The 12,074-nt window shown below is 35.1% G+C and overlaps 2 long non-coding RNA genes across 2 annotated transcripts; both read left to right on the top strand.

Annotated features, from left to right (window-relative positions):
* Positions 1-700: 700 nt before the first annotated feature.
* On the top strand, positions 701-6,430 carry LOC129348117 (uncharacterized). Its single transcript, XR_008600568.1, has 3 exons — positions 701-787; positions 1,682-1,782; positions 3,637-6,430. It is a non-coding gene; the product is annotated as an uncharacterized LOC129348117 (long non-coding RNA).
* Positions 6,431-9,583: 3,153 nt separating this feature from the next.
* On the top strand, positions 9,584-11,604 carry LOC118469230 (uncharacterized). Its single transcript, XR_004846076.2, has 3 exons — positions 9,584-9,742; positions 10,849-10,913; positions 11,042-11,604. It is a non-coding gene; the product is annotated as an uncharacterized LOC118469230 (long non-coding RNA).
* Positions 11,605-12,074: the final 470 nt, after the last annotated feature.

The raw sequence follows: 12,074 nt of genomic DNA on the forward strand, positions 1-12,074 counted from the left end.
AATAAACCACAATAAAGAGCCTCAGCCTACCACCACTTGTAAGTAATCACAGTCAACATACTACGGTGGCCGAGAGGTGCAGACTTGTAAAAGTGTTTTGTCACTTGTAAATTTGTCTTGGAGGTTGTAAAAGTGTTTTGCATTATGTAAATTTGGTTTGCACCTCTCGGCCACCGTACATGTCTTCTTCCCTAAGACAAACCCGCTTGTTGCTGCGAAACACGACGTACTGATCCATATTGGTTGTTTGTACAGCCGCAGCACCGTACTGTTTGGCTCCACGCTTGCCGATGACCACTTCCGGTCTGAGAAAATGAAAAAACGAACCTTTTCTCGTTTCTGTTGCTTACTGATTTTATTTTTTTGTTATTCTAAATATAAAATGAAAATCAAAGCATTTTTAAAAATTCGTATATCCCTTTTTGATCATGAAAAGGAAAAACGCCTTGTATTTCAGTTTTTCTTTTCATGATCAAAAAGGGATATACGAAATTTTTTAAATGGTTGGATTTTCATTTTATATTTAGAATAACAAAAAAAAATAAAATCAGTAAGAGACAGAAACGAAAAAAGGTCAGTTTTTTTCCATTTTCTGAGACCGGAAGTGGTCATCAGCAAGTGTGGAGCCAAACGACAACAAGATTCTCAGAGGGCGGAGCCAGCGAGCAGTGATTGGTCAGACCATAGAAGACAGCGCTAGCATATCTAGTCTTCTACATATATCTATGGTCAGCACGTCTGGTAGCATCTCTGGCTGCTGTTGATCTTGTTTTTGGAGTAAAACACGGTAAGAAGATAAATACTTCGAGCCTGTAGCGTTTTTTTGTTGTACGTTAAGTCAGCGACTTGTGAAGAGTTGTGTTTTGTCGTGTTTGAGCAGTTGGTCCGGATGCGTTAGCTAGCTAAGCGGCTAAGTTAGCTAGCGGGCTAATTAACACAGGTGGCTAACTTACCGCTGAACACCTGTGTTAGTTGCTGCCGCAACTGTCCGTCATTATTAGAGTGAACTTCTCAACCTGTATTTCTCTGCTGTGTATTTTAGCTTTTAAAAAAGTTATTTCACTTTAAGGTTCACTGAAACCCGTTCAGCTGCACTGAAGTTTAACATTCAGTTGGTTTGAATCAAACCGCCCTTAACATTGCGCAACATTACCTCTCTGAATCGCCATAATTTCATTAAATTCCTTCTCTCTTCCACTGCTCAAGTTAAATCCAGTATATAAAGTGACATTAATAGTGAACAAACTAACAACCAGCCATTGTATTTATTTATTACTGCATGTATTTGTAGTAAAACATGAGTTGAAACATCCTACTTTTGGAGCTAGAACTGCACAAGCCATTCATTTTCAGTCACCTGACGAGTTAAACTCCCCTTTTTATGTGAGGTTGAAGCAGAAAGTCTGAGTTAACAAAGAAAGTTGTTTATAATTTGCGATACCTGTTATCTCTGACTGAGGCTTTAGTTTTTGTTGAGCCGATTTACACGTAGAAACTTTGTTCAAGAAGATTTCTCAATAGCTCAGAGGACAGGCTGCTTTTTACACAACCTTGTAAGAGAATGTCTGTCAATGCTTTCAGCAGAATTTAGAAACACAGCACTTCCTAAACAGATATTGTGAGGTTGTGAGGTTGAACGTTTGAGAGTATATCAGTGTGTTTGTGGTCTTTCTGTTTCTAGGTGGAAGCTGAATTAGTGAGGATGACTCCTGCTCCTGTCATCTCTAAGCTCCTCACACATCTTTACCTACACATGAGGAAAATCACTCCTGTAGAATGCAGGTATGTTTGTCATTATTATAAAAAGATGTTGTCTGGTGACCTGTCAGAAACCCATCATACAGTCAGCCAAAATAATGTTTACACACATCAGGGAAAGAAAAACTTGCATAAATATTTCAATACCAAATTTATTCAGACATCACGAGATTAATAAAAGTTATCTTTGGCCTCTACAATTACAAGAGGTGCTCAAAGTGGTGGCCACTGGCTTCCAGACATTTCTGCTGTGTTGTAGACGTCACTTGTTGATACTCCATTCATGAGGGTAGCGCCATCTGTTGGGAAAACATTGTACAACAGGACACAGAGTTATCGTGATTTGATCAAACTTTGAAAGAGGTATCTATATGTGTAGAAGTACTTATACAAATGAAATATTTATAAAAGTTTTTCTTTTCCTGATGTGTGTATACATTATTTTGGCTGACTCTGACTCTGTGAAGTTAATGAGAACAAAACCGTCATTTAATTGTTGCTCTTAAAGCTTCTTTAGTGAAAACCGGCTGGTGTTCTGCTTTGAAACAAACTGCTGTTGAGCTCTGTGTTTTTAGGTTTAACCCCACAGTTTCTGAATGAACTGATAGTTGTTGTTTTTTTCTTGATTAATGTGGACATTATAATTGATGGTAACTTTTACTGATCAGATAATCAGCATGACAATATAACAGTATAACATTCTGACCACCTGACTAATACTGTGTTGGTCCCTTTATGCTGCTAAAACTCCTCTGACCCAGTGGTTCATCAGAACCTCTGGGGATGTCCTGTGGATTCTGTGGATCCTGTGGGTTGCAGGGTGGGTCCTACCTAGACCAGGCTGATCCTGGACCATCCCACAGATGCTCAATCAGATCTGGATGTGGGGAGTGTGGAACCCAGGTAAACAGCTTAGCTCTGTCGTGTTTCTCGGACCACTCCTGAACAGTTTTAGTTTGTCCTGCTGAGGGAGGCAGCTGGCATCAAGGACTGCTGTTGCCATGGGGACTAGGGGGTTGTTTGTCCTGCAGTGTTTAGGTGGTGGTACATGTCAAACATCCACATGAACGTCAAGGTTTCCCAGCAGAACGTTACATTAGAACAAGATGATGGATGTTGTTCTCTTCAGCTGTCAGTGGTCAGAATGTTGTGGCTGATCGGTGGATCTGTCTGCCTTTACTCTGACATCCAGAGTTATAGAAAAGTGTAGAATGTGTGCAGTGCAGAAGAGATTTACTTTATTGTATGCAGTTTAGTTTTTTTTTAAGGGAGAGCATTTTTTTAATCCACCTTAATGAAGACCTAATCTTTCCCTTCAAAGGATAGTTAATAATTACTATGGCTTCCATAGTGGTCCCATCAGAGAAAATCATATCCATATACAGATTTTTATTAATTCCAGGGCTGGTTCAGTAAAGATTATAATAACTACATCAGATAATTCTTGGTCGCAGTTGGAATTTTGAAGCCTGAGAGATGGTTGAGGTTTGCAGTTCTTGTTTTAGCAAAATATGTTATAATAGAAGATATTTATTGTCATTGTACATGAAATTATCTGCAAACCAGCAAAGTGCATCAGCCTGAGGTATCTAAAAATAAATAAGTAAAGAAAAATGCTTCTAAAGCCAATAATAAACTGAATATTTTGAGAGAATATTCTAAAAAGGAAAGAAAAGCTCCATTCTCACTCCTCTCAGGATAAACTGTCATTAAAATTGACTTTAAATTTAGCTTCAACACGAGATAAAAACATTTACTTTCAATACTGATGTTGTCAAGTTTTAATAAAGTTCATGCTACTTTTATAAAATGATGAAAGTGAATAAATTGTATTTCTGTGATCTGTGTTTGATTTCTGTCTTTTCTCCTGTCATCCAGATGTTCAGAGGGAGATGATGCCACATCTGGTCCAGCTGATGGAAGGTCTTGAAGTTCTCTGACTGGCCTCGACTGAAGATGGTCGTCTCACTGGATTTAAGGTTCAGATGCTCAGTAACAAACTTCACCAATGTGCCAACAGGGAAGCTTTAGGTTTATTAAATGTTGCTATGAAGGTATCGCTGTTTTTCTTTGTGAATGCAATGTGCTGCAACTGAAACTTGAATTAGAACTTAGAAGTAAATCCTATCTGAAAGGATTTAGTTGCATTAATAACCTCATGAGATTCTAATTTTTATTCCAGTCTTGATTGGAAATAGAATCTCTGTATTGATTCAGGTAAAAACTGAACTTGACAGCATGTTGGAGCAAAACAACCAGATGAAAACTGTGATGGTGTTGGATTGTCAGACTGTAATGTTGCAGCTCAAAGCAGCTTTTCTATCTCAGTTCATTCTGACATTCAGCTATGAATCAACACAGCAGATGGTGATCCATACTGTGGAAGTCTCACATCTCCTGATTTAATGGAGCTCCTTTGCACTTTTTACACTGTTTATTCATCCATCCATCCATTATCTATACACCGCTTAATCCTCACTAGGGTCGCGGGGGGGGCTGGAGTCTATCCCAGCTGACTCAGGTGAAGGCAGGGGACACCCTAGACAGGTCACCAGTCTGTCGCAGGGCCACATACAAAGACAAACAGTCACTCTCACATTCACACCTACGGGCAATTTAGAATGATCAATTAACCTCAGCATATTTTTGGACTGTGGGAGGAAGCCGGAGTACCCGGAGAAAACCCACGCATGCACAGGGAGAACATGCAAACTCCATGCAGAAAGATCCCGGGAAAGCCGGGATGCGAACCAGGGATCTTCTAGCTGCAAGGCGAAAGTGCTAACCACTACGCCACTGTGCAGCCCACTGTTTATTCACCAACACTTTATTTAATAAAAGTCCCATCTAGTTTTTATGAGGAATGTGATGTTTTAATTTCTCTGTGAATAACTGCAGTCTTATGTAACAGCTGGAGTTGTAACATCTGTCCTGATATTGATCATGAAGTATTGATCAGAATACTTATGGTTAGCAGTAATCCCTGAAGTTTTACATTAAAATCTTTACTTGTCTTGTGAACTTTGGTACGAAGCAGAAACTTTAGCATTGCCAGGGATATACGAGTGTTCAATTCAATTCAATTTTATTTATATAGCACCAATTACAGTCAAATTGTCTCGAGATGCTTTACAGAACCCATATGCCTGACCCCCAGAGCAAGCCAAAAGGCGACAGTGGCAAGGAAAACACCCTTTTAACAGGGAAAAAAACCTTGAGCAGAACCCGGCTCTTTATGTGGGGGGACCCATCTGCCTGCTGGCCGGGCGGGTTGAGAGGGACAGAAGAGGTAGAGAGGTAGAGGGTTAGAGGTGGAGGTAGAGAGGTAGAGGTAGAGGGGTGGGGGGGGACACAAGGACCATAAAACACACAGTTTAATACATGTGTGATAAGACAGATGATACATGCAAAGTACAACTAACGTGGAAACTGATTATAGTTTACTGCTATGGTGTACGGCTCTGGCATTAAATATACTACATATATAGCTGGTGGTAAATTCAAAAATATGTAGATGAGCAAATCAATTATAGTGAGGGGCAAATTCTGTCCATGTTTCCATTGTGGGAAATTCAGTCCAGCACATGAGTTTGTTTTTACTGCCAGCTCCCATTCAGTCTGAGATATTAAGAATAAATAAATGTGCATAATGTGGAAATGAACAGATTTTATTTTTATTTATTCCTACAGCTGCTGCAGGGAATGTTCTAGCATGTGGAGGAATTTAGTCTCACAATCACAGACAATAAATATTATCTGAAAGTCGGGTTATTATTGTTTATCAGCACAATACAAAAAGATTAATGTTAGAAATATTCCAGTTAAGACTCTAGAATATCATGATTAATTAAATTTTCCTCAACAATATGAATGTTCAGGTTAAGATTGTGCAGTGATATTATCTAAGTTTAGCTGATTGAAGTTTATGACTCTGCACTAAAATATTATTTAAATTTACATCATTATTATAATATTTAGGGTCAGACCCTACAATATTGAGATTAAGAAATCAAATATTCTATAAAATGTAAATACACTGAACTCATATGGATATATTTAAGTGAGACTCTACAATATTATTTGACACAAATATATGTAAATCAAAATTTTAATCATTTTTACTCCAAACATTTACTGGACTGATTTAAATATTAAAGTCACTCCTTTCTAATCCTCTGCTGTACATTCAAACCTGAGGCCTGAAATAGAAACACACAAGTATCTGATTGAAGGAACTTCTGCAGAGTCCTGGTTCCAGAACATGATGATAGAATTATAGACAAACTTTAACAAAAGCTGCCTGAGAGTTTACAGGTTTTTATGTTAGATTTCTTCAGTAATTTAATGAGAGTTATCAGAAAAATCAAAAATCAAGTGTTCATTTGATGAACTTCATTTCCTAAAACATCCAGAACTGGAGCTCATATCTTTGACAGCTGTAAAGTTTCTGCTCCTTCAAAGATCACAATGAACAACAATGAATGAATTCTTAAAACACTCTGAATGCTGGAGAGCGTTTGTGATGCTGAAGTAGTGAGCAGTTTTTCTGTTTCTTCTCTGGAGATGCACAATGAGGGACGTCTGCAGCGACTGAGAAAGAGTCTCACCACAGCCTGACATGAGGAAAAAGACTTTATTGAAGACTACAATGAGAAAAACTATCAGACAGCAGACGGCTGCATTCAAGGTGAGCTCTGAACATTTGATCTGGAACAGGAATTCAATAACGGCAGCATGAACTTCAAAAAAAAGTTAAATATTAAGCTTAAAACTGACCTGACATCAGATCAATGTAAAGTTAAATATAAAGCTTAAAACTGACCTGAGATCAGATAAATATGAAGTTAAATATTAAGCTTAAAACTGACCTGAGATAAGATAAATATTAAGTTAAATATTAAGCTTAAAACTGACCTGAGATCAGATCAATATGAAGTTAAATATAAAGCTTCAAACTGACCTGACATCAGATCAATGTAAAGTTAAATATTAAGCTTAAAACTGACCTGAGATCAGATAAATATAAAGTTAAATACAAAGCTTAAAACTGACCTGAGATCAGATCAATATGAAGTTAAATATTAAGCTTAAAACTGACCTGACATCAGATCAATTTCAAGTTAAATATAAAGCTTAAAACTGACCTGAGATCAGATAAATATGAAGTTAAATTCAAAGCATAAAACTGACCTGAGATCAGATAAATATGAAGTTATATACAAAGCTTAAAACTGAGCTGACATCAGATAAATATGAAATTCAATATTAAGCTTAAAACTGACCTGAGATCAGATAAATATGAAGTTAAATATTAAGCTTAAAACTGACCTGAGAGCAGATAAATATAAAGTTAAATATAAAGCTTAGAACTGACCTGAGATCAGATAAATTTAAAGTTAAATATAAAGCTTAAAACTGACCTGACATCTGATCAATATGAAGTTAAATATTAAGCTTAAAACTGACCTGAGATCAGATCAATATGAAGTTAAATATTAAGCTTAAAACTGACTTGACATCAGATCAATGTAAAGTTAAATATCAAGCTTAAAACTGACCTGAGATCAGATTAATATGAAGTTAAATATTATGCTTAAAACTGATCTGGGATCAGATCAATATAAAGTTAAATATTAATATTAAAACTGACCCGAGATCAGATCAGTATAAGGTTAAATATAATGCTTAAAACTGACCTGAGATCAGATCAATATTAAGGTTAAAACTGACCTGAGATCAGATAAATATGAAGTTAAATATTAAGCTTAAAACTGACCTGAGATCAGATAACAGTAAAGTTAAATATTAAGCTTAAAACTGACCTGAGATCAGATAAATATGAAGTTAAATATAAACATTAAAACTGACCTGAGAACAGATCAATATAAAGATAAATATAAAGATTAAAACTCACCCGAGATCAGATCAATATAAAGTTCAATATTAAGATTAAAACTCACCCGAGATCAGATCAATATAAAGTTAAATATAAACATTAAAACTGACCTGATATCAGATCAATATAAAGATAAATATAAAGATTAAAACTCACCCGAGATCAGATCAATATAAAGTTCAATATTAAGATTAAAACTCACCCGAGATCAGATCAATATAAAGTTAAATATAAACATTAAAACTGACCTGAAATCAGATCAATATAAAGATAAATATAAAGATTAAAACTCACCCGAGATCAGATCAATATAAAGTTCAATATTAAGATTAAAACTCACCCGAGATCAGATCAATATAAAGTTTAAAACTTTATATTGTTTATATATTTAATTTATATATTTATTTATATATTTATTTTTCAGCATTTATAGTTGCTCGCCTCATATCATACAGAAGACTGATTAATTTAATTGGGATTAGATAATAAATCATCCAATCTAATCCATCATTTTCATTCAAATTTATCCCAATTTTAGACTTCACTTTACTGCATGAACATCTATAGTACCAGACTTCATTGAAAATATTGAAATTTTTCCACAAGACTTTATGTAGTTCTAGTTTAACAACACAAACATCTATGGCACCTTACTTTACTCAAAATAGGCCAGCTTTTATCCCTGACTTTATTCAGTCCTTAAATGGTTGCATAGGCATCTATAGTACCAGACTTCATTCAAAATATGCCCAATTTTAAACCTTACTTAGTCACAGCATGCATGGCCACATAAACATTTATAGTACCAGACTTCATTCAAAATATTTACAATTTTCGATTTCAGTTATTGTGTGACTGCAATGAGAAAGTGACTCCTTTGTCATTAGTCATATCTAATTTTTAGATAAAAATATTGTTTCGAGCAGCTTCAAAAGAAAGATGCTTTGAAGTTCAGCTGAAGCGAGGTGAGAGTGATTGGTCATTATAATAAATCCTGCATAGTGCGATATAATTGTTCTGCGTATAAGATAAGATCAAATGAAACATTACTGATCCTGAAGGCAATTCTTGTGCCAGATATTGCTCAAAAAAATGGAAATGATAACATGAGAATAAATGCAGTGCCGAGCCAAAAAACAGTAAGATATGAGTATGAAGCATCACTGAAAATAGAATAAATAATCTAAAATAAGACTGGAATTGAAAAATGTAAAGTATTGCTGAAATGAACTAATATTGCACATGAACAAGAAATATTACTCATGAAATTGAGATTCTGCACCTGAAAAAAATCGTGTTACACATGATACTGAAACTGACATTGTACAAACTATTGAGAAAAGCATTTATTTTACAATTTATAAATATTATCGTGAAACAGCCTGAGTTCTGTTGAAGAAATCATTCAAAATCCTGTTCTAAAGTTGGCTGCAGAGAAATAATGTTTACTTTAAATGACCAAAAATGATATGACACTGGAATCATATGATTGTAAATAAGCCTTTAAGTGGTAAGTATATATCTTTTTGTTCTACACAAAATGCAAATTATGTGTGGCTTTCCTAAAATACAAAAAAAAATCAGACATTAACACATAATTAATAATGCTTTGAGAATAAATGAGTTTCATATAGTACTTATAATATTATTTATATAGCACCAAGTAGTAGTTGTAGCAGTTTATTCTTGTATCTTGCATCTCTCACATGTTAAATATGTCGGTAGGATGAAGGTTAGGATTCATTGTCAACTTTTTAAAACCCTTTATTTTTCTTTTTTTTTTTTTTTACTGCAGACACTTTAAGTGGCAGTTTGTTGCAGCAGGAGGATCTCAGGTGTAATTAATAGCACTAATTAGGGCTGATTCCATTCTGAGCTGCTGCTACTGAGTTTACTGTGCGTTTACTGCAAAATGTCTGCATTTTAGTTACTTTACACAATCCACATTTTGCTCCAGGCTAAAGGAGCAGCACATCCTTCTCAGTGCTGACGGACCTCATCGCAATGTGCTCAAGTTTAAGCCGCCGCTGTGTTTCACGACGGAGGACGCTGAGCTGGTGGTGGAGAAAATCGACCTCATTCTTACAGGTATTTTGAAATATGCCTCCGTGTTTCTGGCTCGTGCACCATCTAAAACAGGGGTGTCAAGCATGTGGCCCGCGGGCCAAAACCGGCCCACCAGAGGATCCAGTCCGACCTTGTAAAGTGTAAAAATTACAGAGAAGACATTAACTGCAGATTGTAAATGTGTAAAATCATACATTTAAAATAATTTCTAAACCATGAGAAGTTGCTTTGATCATGAAACAAAATACTATTTCTCATTGTTCTTTTGTCATTTTGTGTCTTTTTTTGTGTTTTTGTAATATTTTGTCTTGTGTTTTTTTTTGTCTGACTTTTGCCGTTTGTCTCATATTTTTGTTGTGTTGTTTCTCGCTTTGTCGTTCTGTGTTAGTCTGTCTTGTGTTTTTTGTCTTATTTTTGTCATTTTTTGTTTTGCTTGATTCCTTGTTTCAAGCATCATTTTAGTTGTTTTGTATTTTCCTTTTGGCTCGCTTATGTTGTCTATTTTTTTGTTATTTTGTTTCTCACTTTTGTCATTTTTTGTCTCCTTTGTGTCATTTGTGCAATTTTTTGTCTCGTTTTTGTCATTTGTCCATTTTTTTTTGTTGCTTTGTAACTTTTTTGTCTTTTTTTTGTTTTGTCATTTTGTTTTTCTCTTTTGTCGTTTTGTCTCATTTTTCAAATATTTTGTCTTGTTTTTGTTTTTTGTCTGATTTTTGTCATATTGATCATAAAGTAAAATACTATACTGTTAAGTTCCAGATACCTGTGACTAAATGTTGTGTTCCTTTGTAGACACTCTGTGATCTGTAAGTTTTAATGTGTAAATGATACCGAGGCATAATGTTGTTGAAATTGAATTTATTTTTCTTAAAAAAATTCAGGTTGTTCATCATGTTTTGTAAAAAGATAATTCCTTAAATGTGAGTATTTTTTGCATGAAAACAAAGGAAAACTTTGGAGTTGTTGTTGTGATTTATAGGTTATTGTGGTATGATTCAACTGGTCCGACCCTGAATGTGGAGCCTGAATTAAAATGTGTTTGACACCCCTGATCTAAAAGGATCAAGGTGTGTAATAGTAGATAAGGAGGAGAGCATTCAGTCTGATGTGTGACTTTGTATCTGCAGAACTGGAGGAAGCGTTGAAGCTGCACGACGCACCGAATGTTGAGAATGAAAGCAGTAAAAGAAAAGTAAGTCTTTCCATGTTTTCATACACACAGACACAACTGGTTTTTTTTTTAAAATACAAAGGATCTGATTCAATTTCCACAGTTTTTTCCGTTCACTGATTTTCATTTGTTCACGGTTTTATCTCAAGCTGCCGACTGATGAAAACGGACACCAGTATGGTTTAATACACAGCAGAGGGAGCAGTCAAGGAGTTTCTCAGCAAACCACTCAAAACAAACGCCTCAAGACATAAAGCTGCCTGGGAACAAACACTTGATCTTTATCAGGAAAGAACTGATAAAGGACCGTATACTCTCTGGAAAAGGAATAAAAGGTGCCTTAGCATGAAATCTCATGAAAAAAATCTTAATATACTGTATATCTATGAGATTGCAGTGTCTTCTCAGGTATTGTTTTTAAATTACTCTTAGGAATCAAGCTACTTATTGAGCATATTAACATGTGTATTATGACTTGGTGCAGGTTATTATGCAACTTATTAATCTACACAACTTGTATTTAAATTTTTGCCAATATTCATGTGATTTTTTTTTTATTGAATTACAATTTTAGTACATAAAGCATGTATGTCAAAATATGCCATGGTGCCTTTATGTGAATTTAGCCTTAAAATGCAGCTTTAATTGTTATAAAGCATGAAATACATGTGTTAAACAAATGCCACTGAAATAAATCAATATATGTATGTAATACCTAGTTGATTTAAAATGAAATTTTAGACAATTGTTCACTCAAATGCATGGGAGATATGAAAGCATACACCTGTACTGTATCTGTTTCACTCAACCAAACATTAACACAAGTCTGCAGTTGTTTACCAAAGTTCAGTAACAGAAACTTACAGAGCGCCAGAAGGGACATGGAGGAAAAAAAAACGGGAAGAATCCCGAGAAACTTTTGCGAGATCTCGTAAAAGTTTCTGTAAAAAGTTCATGCTATGGTGATAGCATGAATGTTTTACATTTTCCATAAATTTCACCCAAAAGTTGAATAACTTCTTGTAAGTAGTGTATGTAGATACGTCATGTAAGCACACTTCAATAATATATCTGCTGCAGTAGTGCAGTTTATCTACCTAGCTCTGTGTGACAGTAAAAAAACATGTTGCTGATATGTTTAAGACTAAGAATCTGGTTGAAACGCACAACTGATTATCTGTC

This window comes from Amphiprion ocellaris, chromosome 23, assembly GCF_022539595.1.
Source record: "Amphiprion ocellaris isolate individual 3 ecotype Okinawa chromosome 23, ASM2253959v1, whole genome shotgun sequence".
Lineage (NCBI taxonomy): Eukaryota > Metazoa > Chordata > Actinopteri > Pomacentridae > Amphiprion > Amphiprion ocellaris.